General features: G+C 48.6%; 1 long non-coding RNA gene across 1 annotated transcript; it reads right to left on the reverse strand.

Annotated features, from left to right (window-relative positions):
- Positions 1 to 15,553: 15,553 nt before the first annotated feature.
- Positions 15,554 to 18,220, reverse strand: LOC148217811 (uncharacterized). The gene is made up of 2 exons (XR_015800725.1): positions 16,841 to 18,220; positions 15,554 to 16,523 (listed from the first exon to the last, which is right to left on the reverse strand). It is a non-coding gene; the product is annotated as an uncharacterized LOC148217811 (long non-coding RNA).
- Positions 18,221 to 23,441: the final 5,221 nt, after the last annotated feature.

The raw sequence follows: 23,441 nt of genomic DNA on the forward strand, positions 1-23,441 counted from the left end.
GTTCCCGGTCGCCGTGCCGGGGTAGCCCGGGGAGCGGTTCCGGGAGCGGTTCGGGGGGCGGTGCCGATTGCAGTCCCGGTCACTGTCCCCAGTCCCCGTCCCCAGTCCTGGTCCCGCTCCCAGTCCCCGGTTCCGGTCCCCGATCCTGGTCCCAGTCCCAGTTCCCCGTCCCGGAACCCTATCACGGTCCTGGTCCCAGTCCCCAATCCCGGTCCCGGTCCCTGTCTCCAGTCCCCGTCCCCGATCCCGGTTCCGGTCCCTGTCCCAGGTCCCCGTCCGCGATCCCGGTCCCTGTCCCATTTCCCCGTCCCGGTCCCCGATCCCAGTCCCGGTCCACGTCCCCGATCCCGATTTTTCCCCCCCTTTCACACTGATTTTTCCCCCGATTTATCAATGATTTTTTTCCCCATTTTTTCCCATTTCTCACTGATATTTTCCCCCATTTTTCAGGGATTTTTTTCCCCCATTTCTCACTGATTTTTTTTTCCCATTCTTCATGGAGTTTTCCCCCCGTTTTTCACTGATTTTTCCCCATTTCTCACTGACTTTTTCCCCATTTTCCCCCATTTCTCACTGATATTTTCCCCCATTTTTCATGGATTTTTTCCAGATTTATCCCCATTTCCCACTGATTTTTCCCCATTTTTCATGGATTTTTCCCCCCCCCCGTTTCTTACTTATGTTTTTCCCCGATTTCTCATTGATTCCCCCCCCCCCCCCCCCCCATTTCGCACTGATTTTTTACCCATTTTTCCCCATTTCTCACTGATTTCTTTCGCCATTTTTCATGGAATTTCCCCACCCATTTCTCACTGATTTTTCCCCCATTTCTCACGGATTTTTTCCCCACTTTCCCCCATTTCTCACTGATTTTTTCCCCCATTCTTCAGGGATTTTTTTCCCCATTTCTCACTGATTTTTTCCCCATTTCTCAATTAACTTTTCCCCACTTTTCCCCGTTGCTCACTGATTTGTTCCCCCATTTTTCATGGATTTTTTTCCCCATTTCTCACTGATTTTCCCCCCCCATTCTTCATGATTTACAGGATACTCTATCGTGAATGGAAAGCAATTAAAGGAAGGGGGGAGGTTACCAGCCACCTGGTCAGCTCAGACAGCAGAGCTGCACACGCTTGTGAGAGCCTGTGAATTATAGCAGGACAAGACATTAAATATATTTACTGATTCTAAATATGCATATGCGGTAATACATGCATTTGGAAAACTATGGGGAAAAAAAGAGGTTTATTAAGCTGCAGAAGAAAGAAGAAAATAATTGGTTTACAAGGGATGGCAAGCAGTGGATACCAAAAGCTCTAGCCTTACAATTGTTAAAACAACTTCATTAAAGGAGTCGTTCTGTGCCTTCTTTGGGGTGAGGAAAAAAGGCTGAGGGGGGCTCCGACGTGGTTTGGGGCACCCCAAGGTCCCTGGGAGAGGGAGCCGGGCTGCGCTGGAGGAGCAGGTGAGTCGGGCATGGCGGGGGGTCATGGTGGGTGCCAGAACATTGAGAGGGAGGGGTGGGTGTAGAATGCATGAAAAACAGAACCTTAAAAAACAGCTAAATATAGTCTAAAAGGAATGTTTTATTGGCTTGTGTTTGGATAGAGGTAGGGTTTTTTTATAGATACTGTAAATAGAAAAGATAAAGAATAAAAATATAGAAGCAAATATAAGAAACCAATATATAAATATATTACATTACATTATATTATGTTATGAAAATAGAAATATATAAATATTCAGACTTTAAAAGGAATGTTTTATTGGTTTTTATTTGGTTAGAGGAGGGTTTTTTGAAAATAATATAGGCAAAAATATACAAATATGCAAAAATAGATACTGACATAAAATTATTATAACTATATATGCATATATATATGTAAGTATAAATATATAGAAAAAAATATAAATATAAAATACATGTATGTAGTATGTAATAGAAATAATTTATCGATTTTAATATGTTATATTAAATAGTATGTTATAATAGAATGTAAATAGCATCTAGTATATTAATATACTAGTAAAAACTACATTAAATAGTATATAAATATAGAATACACAATATAGACATATAAATCTACAGATATAAATATGAAAACTAAATAGAAAAATATATTCAAATAGAATTTAAAATAATCGAGTTTTTTGTTTCTATTTGGTTAGAGGCAGAGCTTTTAAAGAAATAATATTAAAAACTATGAACCTCCAAATATAGATGGATATAGATAAAATAGAAATAACATTAGTAATATAAATCTATGTATATAATGAATAATAAAATAATATTGTATATATGATAAATAGAATAGCAATTAAATTGAATATATGAAATATGTCTAGATTATGACTAGAAATTAAATATTAAAAAATAGATGATTTATATATATAAAAGGTTTTTTTTTCATTTGGTCAGAGGCAGGGCATTTTTAGTTTGGGTCGGGGTTTTTTTGGGGCGTTCATTGAGAGGATTTTATGACGGGTGGGGACTCTGGTGCTTGGAACTCTCTCCCTTCTCTGTCTGTCCCTGACACGGCGGCAGTGCCGGGCTGAGTTGGGCGGCAGTGCTGCCGCCGTGTGGACACAGGCGGGTACTGCACCGTGCCCCTCTCAGGATGGCGGAAGGGCCCGCGGGCCGGGACCCAGCCGTGCGGCAGCGCTCAAGATGGCGGCCTCTCTAGGACCCCGGCGGATAGGCGTTTACATAAAACGCCTGCCCGCGCCCGCCGGCGCCCTCACGCCCGCGGCACCGCGGACCGCGCGGCCGTTGTCGGCACGCTCTGACACGTCCGGGAAAATTGTCGGCGAGCGGATCGGCGTCGGCGATGTAATCAGGCATCTTATGCCTACACACCGGGGTCCTGATTTTTTCCCGCCCTTTCTGCCGCCATTTTTGGCAGGTCAGCCGGAGTGCCTCCCGAGCCGCCATTTTGAGAGTGCGGACACACTCAAGATGGCGGCCTCTCTAGGACCCCGGCGGATAGGCGTTTACATAAAACGCCTGTCCGCGCCCGCCGGCGCCCTCACGCCCGCGGCACCGCGGACCGCGCGGCCGTTGTCGGCACGCTCTGACACGTCCGGGAAAATTGTCGGCGAGCGGATCGGCGTCGGCGATTTAATCAGGCATCTTATGCCTACACACCGGGGTCCTGATTTTTTCCCGCCCTTTCTGCCGCCATTTTTGGCAGGTCAGCCGGGGTGCCGCCCGAGCCGCCATTTTGAGAGTGCGGACACACTCAAGATGGCGGCCTCTCTAGGACCCCGGCGGATAGGCGTTTACATAAAACGCCTGCCCGCGCCCGCCGGCGCCCTCACGCCCGCGGCACCGCGGACCGCGCGGCCGTTGTCGGCACGCTCTGAAACATCCGGGAAAATTGTCGGCGAGCGGATCGGCGTCGGCGATGTAATCAGGCATCTTATGCCTACACACCGGGGTCCTGATTTTTTCCCGCCCTTTCTGCCGCCATTTTTGGCAGGTCAGCCGGGGTGCCGCCCGAGGCGCCATTTTGAGAGTCCCGACACGCTCAAGATGGCGGCCTCTCTAGGACCCCGGCGGATAGGCGTTTACATAAAACGCCTGCCCGCGTTCGCCGGCATAAAAATAAATATGCATAAATATAAACATAGACATAAACATGCACAAACGTTAACCTGCATAGATATAAACATAAACATAAACATAAACATAAACATAAACATAAACATAAACATAAACATAAACATAAACATAAACATAAACATGCAAAACAATAATAATAAATATAAATAGAAATAGAAATACAAACATTAATAAAATCAGTGAGAAAGGGGGTAAAATCAGTGAGAAATGGGGGGGAAAAACCATGAAAAATGATGGAAAAATCAGAGAGAAATGGGGGAAAAATCGGTGAGGAATGGGGAAAAAGATCAACGAAAAATTGGGAAAAATCAGTCAGAAGTGGGGGATAAAAATCAGTGAGAAATGGGGGGAAAAGTCGGTGAGAAATGGGGAAAAAATCAGTGATTAATGGGCGGGAAAATGCATGAAAAATGGGGGGAATAATTCAGAGAGAAATGGGGGCAAATATCAGTGAGAAATGGGGGGGAAAATCAGGAAATATCCATGAAAATTGGGGGAAACATCCATGAAAAATGGCGGAAAAAATCAATGAAAAATGGCGGAAAAAATCAGTGAGAAATGGGGAAAAATGGGGAAAAAGGAGTGATGAATGGGGGAAAAAATCAGTGAGAAATGGGGAAAAATGGGGAAAAAATCCACGAAAAATGGGGGGAAAAATCCATGAAAAATCAACGGAAAAATCAGTGAGAAATGGGGAAAACATCATGGTGAAATGGGGCAAAAATCAGAGAGAAATGGGGAAAAATCATTGAAAAATGGGGGATAAAAATCAGTGAGAAATGGGGGGAAAATGGGGAAAAACATCAGTGAGAAATGGGGAAAAAAAATCTTTGATAAATTGGGGCAAAAATCATTGAGAAATGGGGAAAATAATCAGTGAGAAATGGGGAAAATTTGGGAAAAATCCAGGAAAATTGCGGGAAAAAATGCTTGAAAAATTGGGGAAAAAATCCGAGAGAAAATCCCCGGGAATCCCCGGGAAAAACCCCCCGGAATCCCCGAGAAAATCCCCCGGAATTCCCCGGGAAAATCCCCCCGGAATCCCCTGGAAAATCCCCCTGAATTCCCCGAGAAACTCATCCCGGAATCCCCGTGATAATCCGTCCGCTATCCCCGAGAAAATCCCCCAGGAATCCCCCAGAAAATCTCCCCGAAATCCCCGGGATAATCTCCCCGGAATCCCCGAGAAAATCCCTCGGAATTCCCCGGGAAAATCCTCCCGGAATCCAAGAGAAAATCCTCCCGGAATCCACGAGAAAATCCGCCCGGAATCCCCGGGAAAATCCTCCAGAAATCCCCGAGAAAATCCCCCGGAGTCCCCGGGAAAATCAACCCGGAATCGCCGGGAAAATCCCCCCAGAATCCCCGAGAAAATCCCCCGGAATTCCCCTAGAAAATCCCCCCGGACTCCCCGAGAAATTTCCCCCGGAATCCCCGGGAAAATAGCCCCCGGAATCCGCGAGAAAATCCCCCCGGAATCCACGCGAAAATCCCCCAGAAATCCCTGTGAAAGCCCCCCCGGAATCCCCAAGAAAATCTCCCCGGAATCCCCGAGAAAATTCGCCCCTAATACTCGGGAAAATATGCCCGGAATCCCCTGGAAAAACCCCCCGGAATCCCCTGGATAATCCCCCCGGAATCCCCGATAAAATCCCCCTGGAATCTCCAGGAAAATGCCCCGGGAATACGCGAGAAAATCCCCCCGGAATCCCCTGGAAAATCCCCCCTGAATCCCCGAGAAAAACCCCCCTGAATCCCCGAGAAAATCCCCCCGGATTCCCCTGAAAATCCCTCGGAATCCCCGGGCAAATCTCCCCGGACTCCCCGAGAAAATCCCCCCGGAATTCCCCGGGAAAATCCCCCCGGAATCCCCGAGAAAATCCCCTAGAATTCCCCGGGATAATCCCCCCGGAATCCCCGAGAAAATCCCCCCGGAATCGCCGGAATAATCCCCTGGAATTCCCCGGGAAAATCATCCCGGAATCCCCGAGAATATCCCCCCGGTATCGCCGAGAAAACCCCCCCGGAATCCCCGGGAAAATCCCTCCGGACTCCCCGAAAAAATCCCCCGGAATCCCCGAGAAAATCCCCCGGAATTTCCCGGGAAAATCACCCCGGAATCCCCGAGAAAATTCTCCCGAAATACTCGGCAAAATCCCCCAGGAATCCACGGAAAATTCCCCGGAATCCAGGAGAAAATACCCCGGAATCCCCATGAAAATCCCCCCGGAATCTCCGAGAAAATCCCCCGGAATCCCCGCGAATATCCCCCCGGAATCCCCGGGAAAATCCCCATGAATTCCCCGGGAAAATAATCTCGGAATCCCCGAGAAAATCTCCCCGGAATCACCGAGATAATGGCCCCGGAATACCCGAGAACATCCCCCGGAATTGCCCGAGAAAATCATCCCGTAATCCCCGAGGAAATCCCCCCGGAACACTCGGGAAAATCCCCCCGGAATTCCTCGTAAAATCACCCCGGATACCCCGGGAAAATCCCTCCGGACTCCCCGAAAAATTCCCCCCGGAATACTCGGGAAAATCCCCCCGGAATCCCCGAGAAAATCCACCCGGAATCCCCTGGAAAATCCACCGGGAATTCCCCGGGAAATTCCTCGCTGAAACCCCTGGAAAATCCCCCCGGAATCCCGGAGAAAATCCCCCCGGAATTCCCCGGGAATATCCCCTCGGAATCCCCGGGAAAATCCCCCCGGACTCCCCGAAAAAATCCCCCCGGAATACTCGGGAAAATCCCCCCGGAATACTCGGGAAAATCCTCCCGGAATTCCCGAGAAAATCCCCCGGAATTCCCTGAGAAAATCGCCCCGGAATCCCAGTGAAAATCCCCCCGGAATCCCCGGGAAAATCCCCCAGGAATCCCCTGGAAAATCCCCCAGGTATCCCCGATAAAATCCCCCTGGAATCCCCTGGAAAATCCCCCTGGAATCGCGGGGAAAAAGCCCCCCGCATTTCCCGGGAAAAATCCCCCCGGAATCCCCGATAAAATCTCCCCGGAATCCCTGAGAAAATCCCCCCGGAATCCGCGAGAAAATATGCCCAGAATCCCCGATAAAATCCCCCCGGAATCCCCGGGAATATCCCCCAGGAATCCCCGATAAAATCCCCCCGGAATCCCCCAGAAATTCCCCCCGGAATCCCCGACAAAATCCCCCCGGAATTCCCGACAAAATCCTCCCGGAATCCCCGGAAAATCCCCCCGGAATCCCCGGAAAATCCCCGCGGAATTCCGGTCCATTTCTGTAGGAGAATAGATTGTAAGGATAGTGCAGAAGGCACTAGTTGCCAACGAGTTACAGCTGTACTGATTAGCAAGGAGTGGAAACAGCCTTGCCTGCCCAGTGAGGCTGGTTGTTATAAAAGCGTGGGTCAGCTGGCTGCCAGTTTCACTAAGCACAGCTCCAGCTGGAGGTGCAGAGCCTGCTGCAGTGTGGGCTGGAGCCTGCTGGCTGTGCTGCGAGGAGGAAGGGACACGTGGCCGTGCAAGGGATGGACAAGGTGAGAGGATGCTGTGTGTGGGACAGACAGGCTCAGGTGGCTGGGGAAGGGACAGGCTGGGGTTTAGCCAGTCGTACAGAGGAGAGGAGGAGTCGGTGCTGTGTGGAGCTGCCTGTGAGAAAAGGAGTCAGAGTTGCCTCAAAGAAATCTGTGGAGAGAAGGCATGAAAAGTGTGTAATGAAAGACTAATGTTGGTGCCTGTCATGTCTGTCTTGATATAATTGCTACACGTTTTCTCGGAATGCTTGAATTTAGACATAAAATGAAAACTTTATTGTAAGAAAGGAATGCATTTCTCACCAAAGTGGTGTAGGGTGGGGGATCACAACTCCCAGATGGCCTGGAAGCGGAACGGCCACAGGGGTTACTGTAACTGGGCCTCCAGTACCAAAGCCCCAGTGGGTTTAAAGGCTAGAGCTGGGCTGGGATTAGCACGGGCTCTGCAGCTGGGCTCATGCACAGGTCTGTCAGCACTCCTACCCGAGGACAGTCCCTCACCTAGGGAGAGGTTCTAGGCCTGGAGATGAGGCTGAGTTTGGGAAGGGTGCTGAGGACATGGTTAGGGAGGGATGTAAATGCATATCAAAAGACTTAATTTTGAGGGGTGGCAAGCATTAGCTATAAAACAGTAAGTATTTACAGCTAAAGGCTGGAGGTGGGGGCTGTCTGAGGAGGACAGGACTGTTTAAGGCTGAAGTTGGAAGAGAAACCTTGGTGAAGCTTTTGCGTTAGAAACGGCCTCACCTGCCAAATCAGATTTTTGTCTTCAGGATTGCATGAGTGAGGATGCCACAGCCAAGGAAAAGGTTCAGGTTTGGGAGGCAAAGGCGAGTTAGGCAGGGCTGCAGGGCTGGGGCTTGGCTGTTTCCATACTGCTCAGGGCAGCAAAGGGTAGCTGGCTCACTGGGCCTTGGATCTAGAACTCTTTCTGGAACAAGGTGGAGAGCTGAGGTTCATGCAAGGAAGGGGCCAGGAATTCTTTGTCTGACTGGAAAATGCCAGAGGGGCAGTGTGTGACTCGGATAGGATGATATGTTCGTCTGGCGAGAGTCACAAAAGAATATTTTGGTTTACTGATAACTGGGCAGCTCAGAAGTTACTACTTGACTTAGTTGCTGCTCCCATCTGTTGCACACATAAACAGAGCAAAGCAGACGAATTCTCTCGGAGCCTGAGGTCTTTGACTGGCCCTCCAAAAATGCTGCCCGCTAAAAAACAGACGTGGGGGAGGAAAGTTGTCAGATACAATAGAGCAAGAAAAGGCCACGGGCTTCAAAGTGCCCTCCAGCAGACCATGGAAGTGACCTGTCTGGAAGTGAAACCAGCAGTCTGCTTCCCCAGCCTCCTGGAAGCCTCTAACAGCTACACAGGCAGTGAGGGGAGAGAACAATTCAACCTAAAAATAATTTTCAGTAGCGTTCTGCACTGCTGTTAAAAATACTGCAACCAGGGAATGTGGTGTGGTGATAACTATTAGGCCTGTAAGTCTGGTAACTGGGGCTTTTAGCTCAAACATCTCGGTATGGCTACTTTGAGCCTTGTAAAAGCTGCGTTAAGTCCAATTTCTTGGGTAGTTCTACTAGCTCTAGCCTTGCTTTTCATCCCCTCAGTAACAAAGCAACTCCCTCTCGAGAATGTTATTTACTTTCCATATGATGTGCCTACCAATTTCTGGAATTGCAAATGTCTTTGGATACATGCGTAAATTGAAGTTTCAAGAAAGCTGTCAAGCTAAAACAAAGGCTTGCCATAATGCAGAAGAAAATGTTTTATGGAAGAACTGAGAGGTCCCTACCTGGGCATAGAATTTGCTATACGAAGGTGTGTTCCAAACGGATCTGCCATCTAAACAAGCAGAAAAATAGTTGGAATGTAGTGAGTTCAATTGAACTATTGCTAGAAATAGGAATTATTAGCAGAGCTTGGAGCATGATATCACTAGCAGCAGTAAGACGCTTTTAGCTTGCTTCTCATCAATTACTTGTAAAAAGCATTTGTACCTAGTGTGTAGCAATTAATATTTCCCCATTTTCTTCCCCCCCGCCCCCCAGTCTCAGGTACTCCTTTTATTTTACCCTTTTCTGTCTTGTAACATCACCTTCCTTTATTTTATTCTATCTTCTGTTCTCAGAACATCGCAGCATCCTCTGTCAATGTGAAAGCATTTGTTCATCCTGTCTTGGAATGGCTGTCAATGTTGCCCTCTTCTGGATCACTTTTTTTTTTTTTTTTTTTTTTAACAATATGTTGCTAAATGTCAGGAAAATTAATCCACAAACACCAGCGGTTTATGTCCAAAAAGGAAACAGAGGAGTCCTTTTTGCTTTATTCGAATAAAGGGAGAGGCCATGGGACATTCCCCTGGGATCTCTCAAATTTTTGGAGGACGCAGCCTCCTTTTTATCCTATTTTCCCGGCCGCATTTCCCTCTCTCTTTTCCCATTGGCTGAGGTACTTGAGAGGCACAGACTTCCCGGAACGCCTGATACCTGAAATTCCCCTCTAATGTATAACCCTCCCTTTTAATTTTTAATTCTTATAGAATTCATAGCTTCCCCCCGTTGCTTCTTTCATCTTTCGATATCCAATTTCATTTATCAGCAGCCCTGCAGTTTGTTTGTAAAGGCAACTATCTCTTTCCATTCATCAATCAGTGGAATCCATCCCATTGTTTCTTTTATCTCTCAGTGCTAGCCTTATCTACAGGCTGATCCACAGCTCATTTGTAAAGACAAATTCAACATTCCTCTCAGCTAATAAATGAGAAGTTAGCTGAAAAAAGTAAAAACTGGATTTTTTTTCCGGTGTGTGTCGGACAATACAGTGGAGAGAATTTGCGGGAGGATGATCGAGGATATCCTATTATAATATAGTTCTCGGACATTTTACTATTTTAGATCATCAGTTGTATTCTGAAAGAAATCTATTTTAATGATATGTGTACGTTTGCACGAAGTTATAGTTAAATATAGCTTGCGGCTGGGCTCTTTAATGAATAGGGGTATTTTTGGTTTTAATTCAATATTTTATGCTTGTGGTGTGTAGTGTGCTGATTTATTTTTTAATGTTATTTACTACGTGCGCTTTTGTTTTTGAGTGAAGGTAACTTTCTGGATGGCTTTGTATTTGAGGCAGAATGAATTGAAGTAGGTTTTTAAAACTGATTTTTCATATGTACGATGGGGAGTTTAGTAGGGGCAGCTCTGATGGTGGGGGCTTGGTTGTTAATTTTATCAGACGGCTTTTGTTAGATACAGCTTTTAATTCTGGAAAGTTTTTTTTTCTAATGTCGTGCTTTGAAGGTGGTTTTCGAGGATGTATGGTATAGCTTTATTTTGTTTGTAGATGGTGTATGATAAGGGCTATGGTCTATTTATCTAATGCCATGTTTTTTCATTCAGGTGTTGATAAGGGAGTTCTTGAATGGCGTTTTGTGTTGTTTTTGTTTTTGGTGGGGCGTTGTTTTTAAAGGATACCTTGATAAGGTTTGCCGATGGCGTTCTAGCCTGTAGCATAAGGCATAGGGTAGTTTTTGAATTATTTTGTGGTGGCTTTGATTCTTGCCAGTATGTAGTGTTTGTTTGAGGTAATGCTGTGTAGCTAATTTCTGTTTTCTTATTAATATTAGAATTGGAGTGTTGTAGTATATGGGCTGTTATTATATCCTAGGGGTTCTATTTATTTGGTTTGATTGTTTTCTAGTTATGGATAATTTTTCTCAAAAAACCATTTTCAGGATTTCAGGCGTGACACAAAAGAACGCTCAGATTGCTGGAAGGGAAACGTGTGCCCAGATTGTCTCGAAGCAGTGCTGCTGTCGGTTCTCGTTCAGTTGTGTCTTCTGAAAATGAGACTGTTGTATTCATTGCGCTGTGCTAAACACTTGTCATTCTCCCAATGCCAGGAAACAGATGAAGCTTGAAGAAAGAGGAAGGAATTTGGAAGCGTACAAACAAGCTGAGAAGAGGTTCAGAGATCAGGGTGCTCACTGGCAGCAGGGGCTGGGGTTAGGGCTGAGCAGGAGCAAAGCCGGAGCACATCAACCTCACCTCGTGTTTTCTCGGGGGCTTTATGGCCCTGGCAAGAGAGAGATGTTCACTGATGAGTCCCAGGCCGAGCCGTGAGCACAGCATGTTGTGTTGGAGCTGGGGGTTTTTTTTGAGACGTTCAGCAGCCACACTCTCTAGTCAAGAGTCCTGAGGTTTGTTGCTGCTCCACTTTCATCCTCATATCCAGCTTCCAGCCCTTTTCTTCTCTCTGTCCAGTGTGTCTTTTGTGTTCCTTTCTTGTCCTGTGTGCTCCCCATCCCATTCCCGTTCCCTACGGAGGGGGAGGGTGTGGAGACTGGGGGCTCCGACGTGGTTTGGGGCACCCCAAGGTCCCTGGGAAAGGGAGCCGGGCTGCGCTGGAGGAGCAGGTGAGTCGGGCATGGGGGGGGGGGGGGGGGGGGGGTCATGGTGGGTGCCAGAACATTGAGAGGGAGGGGTGGGTGTAGAATGCATGAAAAACAGAACCATAAAAAATACCTAAATATAGTCTAAAAGGAATGTTTAAATGCTTTTTATTTGGGTAGAGGCACGGTTTTTATAGCTAATATAAAAATAAAATATAAAGAATAGAAATAGATTGGTATACATGTAAAATATAATGAAATGTAAGTAGCAAATATCTATGAAAAATCTAGTGTATAACAGAAATAATGCAAATATAAGAATATGTATAAATATAAAATAGAGCTATGAGAATGGTAATAAGAATGGGGTAAAACATCAGTGAGAAATGGAAAAAAACCACATGAAAAATGGTGGGAAAATCAGTGAGAAATGGAGAAAAATCAGTGAAAAACGGGGGGGGGAATCTTTGAAAAATGGGGAAAAAAATCCGTGAGAAATGGGGGAAAAAAAATCCATGAAAAATGGGGGAATAAATCAGTGAGAAACGGGGAAAAGTGGGGGAAAAAATAATTGAGAAATGGGGAAAAAATCAGTGAGAAATGGGGGAAAAAATCCGTGACGAATGGCGGGAAAAGTCATTAAGAAATGGGGGAAAAATCAGTGAGAAACAGGGAAAAAAATCAATGAGAAATGGGGGAAAATTTGGGACAAAATCAGCGAGAAATGGGGGAAAAAGCAGTGGTAAATGGGGGAAAAGTCGATGAAAAATGGGGGAATATTCAGTGAGAAATGGGGGGGCGGGGGGGGGAAATCAGTGAGAAATGGGGAAAAAATCCATGGAAAACAGGCAAACAATCCATGGGCAATGGCGGGAACAGAGCGAGCTGTTGTCGCTCGTGCTGTGGTGGCCGATGCTGTGGGGAAAAAATAAGTGAAAAATGGGGGCAATAATCAGTGATAAATGGGGAGAAAATCAGTGATTAATGGGCGGAAAAATGCATGAAAAATGGAAGGAAAAATTCAGAGAGAAATGGGGGCAAATATCAGTGATAAATGGGGAAAAAAATCAGTGATTAATGGGGGAAAAAATGCATGGAAAATGGGGGGAAATTCAGAGAGAAATGGGGGCAAAAATCAGTGAGCAATGGGGGGGAAAATCGGGAAATATCCATGGAAAAATGGGGGGAAAAAATCAGTAAGAAATGGGGGAAAAAATCAGTGAGAAATGGGGGAAACATCATGGTGAAATGGGGAATAAAAATCTTTGATAATATGGGAAACAAATCATTGAGAAATGGGGGAAAAAAATCAGTGAGAAATGGGGAAAATATGGGAAAAAATCCACGAAAATTGCGGGAAAAAAATGCATGAAAAATTGGGGAAAAATCAGTAAGAAATGGGGGAAAAAATCCATGAAAAATGGCGGGAAAAATCAGATCGGCGATCGATAGCTAATGCGTGCCTATGGATTAGATCGGCGATCGATTGATCACGACTACCGATCGATTATATCGGCGATCGATTGCTAATGCCTGCCGATCGATTAGATCGGCGATCGATTGATGGCGCCTGCCGATCGATTAGATCGGCGATCGATTGCTAATGCCTGCCGATCGATTAGATCGGCGATCGATTGCTAATGCCTGCCGATCGATTAGATCGGCGATCGGTTGATCGCGCCTGCCGATCGATTAGATCGGCGATCGATTGCTAATGCCTGCCGATCGATTAGATCGGCGATCGATTGATCGCGCCTGCCGATCGATTAGATCGGCGATCGATTGCTAATGCCTGCCGATCGATTAGATCGGCGATCGATTGATCGCGCCTGCCGATCGATTAGATCGGCGATGGATTGCTAATGCCTGCCGATCGATTAGCTCGGCGATCGATTGATCGCGCCTGCCGATCGATTAGATCGGCGATCGCTTTCCAATGCCTGCCGATCGATTGCTAATGCACACTATTTGCACACTCCTTGCACACCCTTTGCACTCGTACAGAGGCAGGAGGTTTCTCCGTTCTGGTCGGGGTTTTTTGGGGCGTTCATTCAGGGGGATTTCCTCAAGGATTGGGACACTCCTTGATTCCATCCCTTGCCTGTCTCCCAAGCGCCACCCTGTGGGCAGAGCGCGGTACTGCGCGCCTGCCTCTCCCAAGATGGCGGCTCGGGTGTCGCTCCCCGACCTTCTAACTCTGGCTGCAAAAGGAGGGGGGCACAGCAAGGAGCCCGCTCGCTCTAGTGGGATGCCTGCGCACGACGCCGACACCGATCCCACGGGTGCGATTTTCGGCGGCGTTTCCAATCGTGCGGACATCTCCTTCAGCCCGCTTCGGCCCGGGGGAGAGGGGCGGGGCCGCCAGCGATGGTCCCGGCGCAGCCCGGGCAGGCTCGGGGCGGAGCCGGGGCTTGGCGAGGCGGGGCACGGAGGTCCCGGGGACGGGACCGGGCGGGGCCGGGGCGGTGCTTTAGGGGCGGTCCCCAGTGGTCCCGGGCGGCACCGGGGGCGGGGCCGGGTGATCCCGGAGCGGTACCGAGCTGTGCTGGGGACGGTGCTGCAGGGGCGGTGCCGCGCCCGCCTCAGGGTGATTGAATGCCCAGAAATCGCCTCCTCTGCCCCGTGCTCACACTGAGCTGCGGGCTGCAGCGTGCTGTCGGAGCTCCGCACACAGCACGGATTTGGGCTTCCCCTCCTCTCAAACCCTCTCCCCCTTCTTCCTCCTCCTCCTCTTCCTCTTTGTCCTCTGTCACTGCTGAGGCTCTGGAAAGAACTGAAATTCTGCAGGGAGAGATGTCCTCTCGTGGCCCCAGGGACTGCCTCGGCACGGGCCACGAGCGCCTCCGGCCCCTGCCTTCTCCTGCTTGAAAAGATCACCTGGAGCCCGAGCTCGGGGGGGTGAAATCAGCTGAAATCCAGGTAACTCTGTCAAGTGCCCCCCAGGGACATCGGCGGGGCTGGGGGATGAGGGTTTGAAACAGCAAATTCTTTGGAATATACACCTGTCCCTGTGCCGATGCTGCTGAGCTTCCTGCCACAGTATATCCCCACTCCATGAGGCGCTGTGAGGTTATGGCAGTGGGAATTGAGCAGGGAATTCGGGGCTATGGGCATAATTCACGGGAGCTAGCAAAGCTGACAGCCAACCCCAAATCGGGGCACAGCACAGAGAACAATCTGTGTGCTGCCCTGTCAGCTCAAGCTCCTGGGCTGGCAAGTATTGGGAGTTAAATGTATGGAATTACACAAATCACAGCAACTGGCATCACCCAGAGGGACAATCCAAGGCCCAAACAATTCCTCCACAGTCCACTCTGGGAAAAACACCCTGTGCCTGCCAGGAGCTCTGACCCTGCTTTTCCTACCAGCTCCTGAGCAGTGTCAGGGCCACCACGACGCCTTTAAAATCCAGATAAACCCCAAATCCTACACAGTGAATAATCCAAAGAAAGTACTGAATTGTTGTCATTAAAAGCTCAAAACTCATTAAGAATTCTATGACAACAGTGTAATGGACTCCCAGGAACCTCATGAATGCTCTCGGTTTCATTTTTGTGTCTTTTTACTCCCTCATTTGGCAGCTTGTAAAACTTATCCTGGAATTCAGAGGTCAAGCAGGATCGACTTTGGATTGACCTTCACCTCTGTTCCCACTTTGTGCAAACACAACTCGTGCCCAGGTGGGTGAACTCATCACCTCAGCTTTTCACTCCAGAGTATCCCCTCCTTATTTCCCTGTAGATGAACTCAGATCCACTCCTCACCTCCACTGGTCATCCAAGCGTCCATTCTGTTCCCCACAGGCCCTGGTGGCCCCAGGGAGCTCCCTTGGCCTTTCTCCTGCCCCTCTGCAGCCCGAGGTCGCTACACAAACAGTTCTTGTGTCCCCTCTAAATGACCCCGGGTTTTCTGCTCAATGAATGGCATGACCCGTGCCCACTGCTCATGATTCACCCAACCAAAATCAAGAGCAAATGTTGCTTGGGCTTTAAGAACTTGAAATAACTCTGAAGCAAAAGAAATCACCTTTTTCTCCTGGTTTTTATTTTTATTTTTTCATTTAAGATGCTGGACTTGCCTCTGTGGATGTGTGCTGAGCTCTCACTGCAGGGGACTGTCAGGCCTGAATGGCTGTGAGTTCGTGTTCTTCTCAGTAGGGAATCAGAAATTATTCTTAGACCATAGAATTGTTTTCTGAAACCTTTCCCCTTTCCTCTTTGTGCCTTTGAATTTTTCAGCTGTTCCCTGTTGTCACTTCCCCTGCCTGACTTCTGTGCAGCTCCTAGCTGGGAAAAACTGGGAAAACTTAGGGGGTACAGAGGTGGAATTTTTGGCTGGATTTTTCTAACATTTCTAATTTTGCTGAACTTATTTCCCCAGTGAGAAGAGCACGAACTCACAGCCATGCAGGCCTGACAGTCACTGCGGGAAATCTGACACAGTATTAATAAGTAACCTTTCCTGAGAGCAGTCACCACCCCAGTCCTCCAGCCTTGTCAAATGTTTGCAATGAATGGACCCAAGTTCTAATCCTTAATCTAAATTTATGTCAGCTTTTGTTAGAAAGATACCGGACAGTAAATCATACAAGAGAATTTAAAAATTGCACAAAGAATAACAGGCCCAGACCAAACCCAACCGCCCCCATCACCGCTCCACCCCAATTTTGGGAGAAACAGTGATACAGTTTATAAATACTCTCCTTCCACACTATTCAGTCCTTCACCGCACATCCCCAGAGAGGAGTCCCTCAGACCTTGCTCCCCTGAACACCAGGAGAGCTGGAGTTTCACCCAGATCCCACATTCCCATGGCAGTTAATCCCAGCAGGGAGGCAAAGAGGAACCCTGCATCCTCTGACATAGCCCACAGCACGGGCAGCACCAGGAGCCCTCCAGGCTCAGACCTCTGGTGCTGAAGCCTCTGGGCTTTGGCTGATCAAACACCACAGCTCTTGGCAAAGATGCCAGGAGAGTCGTGATTCTTCCTGTCCTGAAAGAGAGGAGGAAAAGAAAATTAAGTCGACTGCAGAAGGATTCCAGCTCTCAACTTCTGCTCTGATTCCTCACTCTGGGGTTTTATCCATGACAAGTGACACCAATTCAGAGTGCCCTTTTCCAGCATTTTTATTCCTAACTATTAAAAGGATGCTCATTTCTCTTATTGTATTCTTTGCTTAATTTTATTAGAGGCATTTTCATCCCAGACCCCACTTGTCAGTTCTTCAATCCTTTAGCACTGGACTTGGCACAAAGGGATACCCGTGGTGCTGCATCACAAGAAATCCCAAAGAGAAACCCCTTCCAAACCTGACGGAGAAAGCTTTCAAGGCACTCCAGAACACAGACAGCTTTTCCTGCCTTGTCAGGCCACACCAATTCTGTCCCATCCACCTGAACTGTGCAGGTGAGGAAAAGGCTTTCCTTGCTCCTCGGGAATCACTGTCTGAGACCACGGATGTCCATCCTGGGCAGCACCTGGAAACAACGTGGGAAAGGCAAAATGAGAGTGTTTTCTATCAGAAAATTACTACTACTAATAAAAATAACAATCAGAACTTCTGGACAAATTTAGTAACATCACTTTGATATGAGAAATACAGGCCATGCCCATCCTTGTAGCCCAGGTGAAAACAGGAAGGAGAACTAGAGGAAAAGCAGAGTCCCTTATTTGATCTCTGGACACAAACTGAGGCCTTTTCCCTGTGAAACCAAACTCACCCTTCCAGGGTTCCTGAGATCAGCTACGAGGAGGCTTTTGGCACTCCAAGAGCAGCTGGGTCACAGCTGGATGCGGCTTGGGTCTGGGAGACACCGTGCTCCTTCTGGAATTATAGCACGCAAATGCCTGCTCCTGGCCCCAGGCCCGGAGATAAAATCTGTGGGGTTTTTCCCTGTGCAACATTGTTCACCCCTCCCAGGTTCCTGAGATCTGCACAGAGGAGGCTTTGGGCACCCCAAAGGCAGCCAGGGTTACAGGTGGGGGCAGCTTGGGGCTGGGAGAAATCCTCATCCATTTGGAATTTTATCAGGCAGAAACCTGGCTGGGTGCACAGGTCTCTGGACACGACCAGTGGCCCTTTCCCCTGTGAAACAAAACTCACCCTGCCAGGCTCCTGAGACCACTTAGGAGGAGGGGTTTGACTCTCCAAGAGCAGTCGCAACGAGAGATGCTCACACAGAAGGCCATGCAGAAGAGGAAACGAGCGCACCCGCAGCCCCCCAAGGCGCGCCCCAACGCCCCAGACCCGGCACCGCCAGCTCGGGCAGTCCCATAAAGCATCCCCCGCCTCCGCAGCGGCGGGACAGGCGGGGCCCGGGGTCCCGAGGAAACCGAGCGTGCCCGGAGGCGCGGCAGGACGGCAGCGCAGCGCCGCCTGGCGGCGGAGCAGGAGAGCAGCGCCGGGCCCCATGGCAGTATCGGTACCCGTGCGCCCCCTGCTGTCCGCGGCGATGCAGCGCCCGATGCCGAGTTCCACGCCCGTGCCGCCGAGGGAGAGGGGCACCGCTGGCTGGGGCCTCCCCGCCGACACGGACAGAAGCCGAAGCAGAAGCCCCGGTGCCATTGGCGGCCCCTACCCAGCGGGCCGGGCTCCGCACGGGCCCGCGGCCCCGCGCGGTATCGGGTCGTCCCGCTCCCGTCTTCGTCGCACCCGGGCCCTGCTCCTGGCATGAAGCGCGTCACCGCCCCGCGCCGTCCCGCCCCCCGCGCGTCATCGCGTGCGTTCGGCGGCCCGCCCCGGGGGCGGTGCCGGGGGCGCTACCCGGGGCGGTGCCGGGGCAGTGCCGGGGGCGGCACCGGGGGCGGTGCCGGGGGCGGTGCCGGGGGCGTTCCCGGTCGCCGTGCCGGGGTAGCCCGGGGAGCGGTTCCGGGAGCGGTTCGGGGGGCGGTGCCGATTGCAGTCCCGGTCACTGTCCCCAGTCCCCGTCCCCAGTCCTGGTCCCGCTCCCAGTGCCCGGTTCCGGTCCCCGATCCTGGTCCCAGTCCCAGTTCCCCGTCCCGGAACCCGATCACGGTCCTGGTCCCAGTCCCCAATCCCGGTCCCGGTCCCTGTCTCCAGTCCCCGTCCCCGATCCCGGTTCCGGTCCCTGTCCCAGGTCCCCGTCCGCGATCCCGGTCCCTGTCCCATTTCCCCGTCCCGGTCCCCGATCCCAGTCCCGGTCCACGTCCCCGATCCCGATTTTTCCCCCCCTTTCACACTGATTTTTCCCCCGATTTATCAATGATTTTTTTCCCCATTTTTTTCCCATTTCTCACTGATATTTCCCCCCATTTTTCAGGGATTTTTTTCCCCCATTTCTCACTGATTTTTTTTTCCCATTCTTCATGGAGTTTTCCCCCCGTTTTTCACTGATTTTTCCCCATTTCTCACTGACTTTTTCCCCATTTTCCCCCATTTCTCACTGATATTTTCCCCCATTTTTCATGGATTTTTTCCAGATTTATCCCCATTTCCCACTGATTTTTCCCCATTTTTCATGGATTTTCCCCCCCCCCGTTTCTTACTTATGTTTTTCCCCGATTTCTCATTGATTCCCCCCCCCCCCCCCCCCCCCATTTCGCACTGATTTTTTACCCATTTTTCCCCATTTCTCACTGATTTCTTTCGCCATTTTTCATGGAATTTCCCCACCCATTTCTCACTGATTTTTCCCCCATTTCTCACGGATTTTTTCCCCACTTTCCCCCATTTCTCACTGATTTTTTCCCCCATTCTTCAGGGATTTTTTTCCCCATTTCTCACTGATTTTTTCCCCATTTCTCAATTAACTTTTCCCCACTTTTCCCCGTTGCTCACTGATTTGTTCCCCCATTTTTCATGGATTTTTTTCCCCATTTCTCACTGATTTTTCCCCCCCATTCTTCATGATTTACAGGATACTCTATCGTGAATGGAAAGCAATTAAAGGAAGGGGGGAGGTTACCAGCCACCTGGTCAGCTCAGACAGCAGAGCTGCACACGCTTGTGAGAGCCTGTGAATTATAGCAGGACAAGACATTAAATATATTTACTGATTCTAAATATGCATATGCGGTAATACATGCATTTGGAAAACTATGGGGAAAAAAAGAGGTTTATTAAGCTGCAGAAGAAAGAAGAAAATAATTGGTTTACAAGGGATGGCAAGCAGTGGATACCAAAAGCTCTAGCCTTACAATTGTTAAAACAACTTCATTAAAGGAGTCGTTCTGTGCCTTCTTTGGGGTGAGGAAAAAAGGCTGAGGGGGGCTCCGACGTGGTTTGGGGCACCCCAAGGTCCCTGGGAGAGGGAGCCGGGCTGCGCTGGAGGAGCAGGTGAGTCGGGCATGGGGGGGGGGTCATGGTGGGTGCCAGAACATTGAGAGGGAGGGGTGGGTGTAGAATGCATGAAAAACAGAACCTTAAAAAATAGCTAAATATAGTCTAAAAGGAATGTTTTATTGGCTTGTGTTTGGATAGAGGTAGGGTTTTTTTATAGATACTGTAAATAGAAAAGATAAAGAATAAAAATATAGAAGCAAATATAAGAAACCAATATATAAATATATTACATTACATTATATTATGTTATGAAAATAGAAATATATAAATATTCAGACTTTAAAAGGAATGTTTTATTGGTTTTTATTTGGTTAGAGGAGGGTTTTTTGAAAATAATATAGGCAAAAATATACAAATATGCAAAAATAGATACTGACATAAAATTATTATAACTATATATGCATATATATATGTAAGTATAAATATATAGAAAAAAATATAAATATAAAATACATGTATGTAGTATGTAATAGAAATAATTTATCGATTTTAATATGTTATATTAAATAGTATGTTATAATAGAATGTAAATAGCATCTAGTATATTAATATACTAGTAAAAACTACATTAAATAGTATATAAATATAGAATACACAATATAGACATATAAATCTACAGATATAAATATGAAAACTAAATAGAAAAATATATTCAAATAGAATTTAAAATAATCGAGTTTTTTGTTTCTATTTGGTTAGAGGCAGAGCTTTTAAAGAAATAATATTAAAAACTATGAACCTCCAAATATAGATGGATATAGATAAAATAGAAATAACATTAGTAATATAAATCTATGTATATAATGAATAATAAAATAATATTGTATATATGATAAATAGAATAGCAATTAAATTGAATATATGAAATATGTCTAGATTATGACTAGAAATTAAATATTAAAAAATAGATGATTTATATATATAAAAGGTTTTTTTTTCATTTGGTCAGAGGCAGGGCATTTTTAGTTTGGGTCGGGGTTTTTTTGGGGCGTTCATTGAGAGGATTTTATGACGGGTGGGGACTCTGGTGCTTGGAACTCTCTCCCTTCTCTGGCTGTCCCTGACAGGGCGGCAGTGCCGGGCTGAGTTGGGCGGCAGTGCTGCCGCCGTGTGGACACAGGCGGGTACTGCACCGTGCCCCTCTCAGGATGGCGGAAGGGCCCGCGGGCCGGGACCCAGCCGTGCGGCAGCGCTCAAGATGGCGGCCTCTCTAGGACCCCGGCGGATAGGCGTTTACATAAAACGCCTGTCCGCGCTCGCCGGCGCCCTCACGCGCCGGGGACCGCGCGGCCGTTGTCGGCACGCTCTGACACGTCCGGGAAAATTGTCGGCGAGCGGATCGGCGTCGGCGATTTAATCAGGCATCTTATGCCTACACACCGGGGTCCTGATTTTTTCCCGCCCTTTCTGCCGCCATTTTTGGCAGGTCAGCCGGGGTGCCGCCCGAGCCGCCATTTTGAGAGTGCGGACACACTCAAGATGGCGGCCTCTCTAGGACCCCGGCGGATAGGCGTTTACATAAAACGCCTGTCCGCGCCCGCCGGCGCCCTCACGCCCGCGGCACCGGGGACCGCGCGGCCGTTGTCGGCACGCTCTGACACATCCGGGAAAATTGTCGGCGAGCGGATCGGCGTCGGCGATGTAATCAGGCATCTTATGCCTACACACCGGGGTCCTGATTTTTTCCCGCCCTTTCTGCCGCCATTTTTGGCAGGTCAGCCGGGGTGCCGCCCGAGCCGCCATTTTGAGAGTGCGGACACACTCAAGATGGCGGCCGGTCTAGGACCCCCGGCGGATAGGCGTTTACATAAAACGCCTGCCCGCGCCCGCCGGCGCCCTCACGCCCGCGGCACCGCGGACCGCGCGGCCGTTGTCGGCACGCTCTGACACGTCCGGGAAAATTGTCGGCGAGCGGATCGGTGTCGACGATGTAATCAGGCATCTTATGCCTACACACCGGGGTCCTGATTTTTTCCCGCCCTTTCTGCCGCCATTTTTGGCAGGTCAGCCGGGGTGCCGCCCGAGCCGCCATTTTGAGAGTCCCGACACGCTCAAGATGGCGGCCTCTCTAGGACCCCGGCGGATAGGCGTTTACATAAAACGCCTGCCCGCGTTCGCCGGCATAAAAATAAATATGCATAAATATAAACATAGACATAAACATGCACAAACGTTAACCTGCATAGATATAAACATAAACATAAACATGCAAAACAATAATAATAAATATAAATATAAACATAAATAGAAATAGAAATACAAACATTAATAAAATCAGTGAGAAATGGGGGGGAAAAACCATGAAAAATGATGGAAAAATCAGAGAGAAATGGGGGAAAAATCGGTGAGGAATGGGGAAAAAGATCAACGAAAAATTGGGAAAAATCAGTCAGAAGTGGGGGATAAAAATCAGTGAGAAATGGGGGGAAAAGTCGGTGAGAAATGGGGAAAAAATCAGTGATTAATGGGCGGGAAAATGCATGAAAAATGGGGGGAATAATTCAGAGAGAAATGGGGGCAAATATCAGTGAGAAATGGGGGGGAAAATCAGGAAATATCCATGAAAATTGGGGGAAACATCCATGAAAAATGGCGGAAAAAATCAGTGAGAAATGGGGAAAAATGGGGAAAAAGGAGTGATAAATGGGGGAAAAAATCAGTGAGAAATGGGGAAAAATGGGGAAAAAATCCACGAAAAATGGGTGGAAAAATCCATGAAGAATCAACGGAAAAATCAGTGAGAAATGGGGAAAACATCATGGTGAAATGGGGCAAAAATCATTGAGAAATGGGGAAAAAAATCAGTGAGAAATGGGGAAAATTTGGGAAAAATCCACGAAAATTGCGGGAAAAAATGCTTGAAAAATTGGGGAAAAAATCCGAGAGAAAATCCCCGGGAATCCCCGAGAAAATCCCCCCGGAATACTCGGGAAAATCCCCCCGGAATCCCCGAGAATATCCCCCCGGAATACTCGGGAAAATCCTCCCGGAATCCCCGAGAAAATCCACCCGGTATCTCCGGGAAAATCCTCCCGAAATCCTCGAGAAAATCCCCCCGGAATCCACGTGAAAATCCCCCCGGAATACTCGGGAAAATCCCCCCGGAATCCCCGAGAAAATCCCCCCGAAATCCCCGGAAAATGCCCACCGGAATCCCGCGGGAAATCCCCCCGCAATCCCGGGGAAAATCTCCCCGGAATTCCCGAGAAAATCCGCCCCGAATCCCCGGAAAATCTCCACGGATTCCCCGGAAAATCCCCCCGGAATCCCCTGGATAATCCCCCCGGAATCCCCTGGATAATCCCCCCGGAATCCCCGATAAAATCCCGCTGGAATCGCCGAGAAAATCCCCCCGGAATTCCCCGAGAAAATATGCCCGGAATCCCCTGGAAAATCCAGCCGGAATCCCCGAGAAAATCCCCCGGAAAATCCCCCCGGAATCCCCGGGCAAATCTCCCCGGACTCCCCGAGAAAATCCCCCCGGAATTCCGCGGGAAAATCCCCCCGGAATCCCCGAGAAAAACCTCCCGGAATCCCCGCGAAAATAGCCCCAGACTCCGCGGCATAATCCCCACGAAATCCCCTGGAAAATCCCCCCGGAATTCCCG

This window comes from Sturnus vulgaris, unplaced genomic scaffold (genome assembly GCF_052056855.1).
Source record: "Sturnus vulgaris isolate bStuVul1 unplaced genomic scaffold, bStuVul1.hap1 Scaffold_224, whole genome shotgun sequence".
NCBI classification, from domain to species: Eukaryota; Metazoa; Chordata; class Aves; order Passeriformes; family Sturnidae; genus Sturnus; species Sturnus vulgaris.